Genomic DNA, 3,027 nt, shown 5'->3' with positions numbered 1-3,027 from the left:
AGTACTAATAGGCTTAGGAATCGCTAGGACTTCACTATAGAATCTTCAGATTACTTCTAGGAGGCCTAGGGGACTCGGGTGCAGAGTGTGCACTCTCACGCGTGATGCGGGACAAAGTCTATGGTAGCTAGTAAAGACAAAGTTAGTGTTCTCGGGCGAACCCGACCTGGTAGGAGGAAAACGAAAGTGGATTCTGACCCTTGGATAGTGAGGCTATGCTGGGGCACCGAAATGCCGAAGTTACCTAGCCCAGGGGCTGCAGCTGCATAGGTCTCAAAAGACGTCGGGAATCCTCGTTGACGGACCAGGAGCCTGGAAGAAAGAAGTTGCTGGCAGGCGACCAGGGAAGAAAGTTCGATGGATCCAAGCCTGGATCGAAGGAAGATGACACCTGAAAGCAGAGGGGACCAAGTTCGAGACTACTAGCCAGTAGTCAGTGGGCACCAGGAGGGCACCGGATGGTAGCCACCTCGACTAGGTGAGTGGGTGACGCTGTGCTCGCAAATCTCACGGACCAGGAGGCGTTGTCGGCGACCAGGATGGAGGAGCGAGCTGTCCCACGATGGATGAAGCTGTCGCCGTCGCTGGACCCAGGATTGGGCAACAAAGCCTTGGCAAATTCAAGCCCACGCGGTGGACTCAAAATGGCGTCTGGAGTGGACCAGGAGGGTCCGGGGTGCCTCTCTTGAAGAAGGAAGCAAGGGCCAGTCTGGAGCAACCAGACCAGCAGCAGTGATGTCGTCGGGCGTCGTGAAGAAGGCCACAAGCCAGCCGGCTAGTAGCCACACAGCGCGGTGAGCACGCAAAAGCAGAAGGGCCCCACACAGATCGTGGAGATGCTGGAGGGCTGATCTTCGGTGCTGGAGCTGCTCAGGGTTGGGGCTTCTCGGACCCCAAAGCACTCACCAGTGGAGCACACGGTGGGCTTGTTGCAAAGAAGTCGTGCAGTCTTGGCGATCGTCGGTCCCTCGAGGTCTCGTCACACTCACGGTTCTCAGCTTTGCTGTAGAGGTGAGTAGAGGTCAGAGGTGCCAGGGAAGCCGGGTCTCGTCGAGCTGGGTCGTCGGATTCGTGAAGAAGGACTTGCAGCAGACCGCAGTGTTCTTAGGATGGTGCCCGCTTGATACAGGGTGACTACTCCTTAGCCACAAGGGAGAATCTTGAAGAAGAAATCTTGATGTCCTTTCGAAGAAAGTCGTGTCTTGATTCCAAAGATGATCTAATTTGAACAGGGGGCCCGCTCCCATCTTTATACTAAAAAAGGGGGCTGACCCGGTGACTAGGTCCTGCCTATGGGTGGGACTAGGAGGGGGGTGGTTACACCCCTCTGCCATGCCGGACTTTCCCCAGGCCAGGGGCTGGTGTGCCCCTGGAACTGGTTCTGACCGGCCTATGCGTAGTGAGCACCGGGGTGCCACTCAGCAGTCACCTTCCTGAAAAGCCCTGCCTACCCAGGATACACAAAACCATGTCTGGGACGGTGCTAGCACCGCCCCTGACAGGAAACCCTTTGTCCAGGCTCCCCTCGCTGGAAGGACTCCCAGCTGCAGGGGGTCAGACTCGTGTCTGTGGTGGCAGCATCCATTTTGTGGAGCTGAGGCTTCGTTTAACTTTAACCGGGGTTCACAGTTACATACATGTCGTGTCCCTCTAGAAGGGTGGAATGCTAACCCCGTCGCCAGAATTGGCGAAGGGTTAGTATTCCAATTCGTATGACACCTTACTCGACATGTTTTGATAAAGCAATACCAAAGTTAGCATTTAACCGCGAGGATTATAATGCACTTAAGAGTATATGGTATGCGATATCATGGAACAGCTATTAGGACTTGGTTCCGCAAGCTGCAGACAGGCTCAGCTCATGCCAGAGCACCATCTCACACGATTCCAAGCACTCTGCCTTCAGGATTGTCAAGGCCTGCCATAGGAGTGACTGATAGGAATCTGTGTGTCCATTTTAGGGTTAGGTATAGGTATACTACACCTACAGAAAAGGGTGATTACACGACTTTGCCCCAGCTGTCATGCAGCCAGTTGTGTCAAATTTAGGAGGCCAGCCAGGGGTGGCATAATACATGCTGCAGCCCCTGGCAGCCCTGGGTACACCTATGCCCTGAGTTACAGGGTCTGATAAGGTGGCCCAGTACCAATTGGTAAATGCACCTAGGGTACATGTGGTAATTTAGAGAGAGAACAGCCAGGCTGTGGGTCTGATTGGCAGGCCCACAGCCAGAGAAAGTCGTAAACCAGTGAAACAAAAGCAAGAAATCTGGGTGATCATAGGATTGCAGACCCTACTCTCCTACATGACCCCCCCCCCCAAACTTTGGGACAATAAGCTAACCTTGACCAGGTGAGTCTTCTTGTTCTAAGTGGAAATATCTGGAGAGCCCATCGGCATTGCCATGATCAGTACCAGGTCTATGTTCCACTGTAAAGTCCATCCCCTGTAGGGAAATGGACCACCTAAGCAGTTTGGGGTTTTCACCCTTCATCTGATTTAGCCACAAGAGGGGCTTATGGTCGGTCTGAATCTTGAAGTGAGTGCCAAACAAGTATGGCCTCAGCTTCTTCAGGGCCCAAACCACAGCAAAGGCCTCCCTCTCAATAGCTGACCAATTCTTCTCTCTGGGGGTCAGCCTTCTGCTTATAAAAGCAATGGGCTGGTCTTGACCATCAAAATTCAGTTGAGATAGAACAGCTCCCACAACCAACTCAGAAGCATCTGTATGGACAATGAATGGTTTGGAGTAGTCTGGACTCTTAAGGATAGGTGCTGTGCACATGGCCTGCTTTAGGTCATCGAATGCTTTTTGACAGCCTGCTGTCCACTGAACCTTTTTTGGCATTTTCTTACTTGTCAGTTCATTTAATGGAGTCACAATTGATCCATAGTTCCTGACAAACTTTCTGTAGTAACCAGTCAGGCCCAAGAAAGCTCGAACCTGAGTCTGGGTGGTTGGAGGAGCCCAGTCCCTGATTGACTGTATTTTGCTCTCCAGTGGCTGAACCTGGCCTCCACCTACA

The sequence above is a fragment of the Lissotriton vulgaris genome, unplaced genomic scaffold (assembly GCF_964263255.1).
Source record: "Lissotriton vulgaris unplaced genomic scaffold, aLisVul1.2 SCAFFOLD_409, whole genome shotgun sequence".
NCBI classification, from domain to species: Eukaryota; Metazoa; Chordata; class Amphibia; order Caudata; family Salamandridae; genus Lissotriton; species Lissotriton vulgaris.
This window is presented reverse-complemented; position numbering follows the sequence as displayed.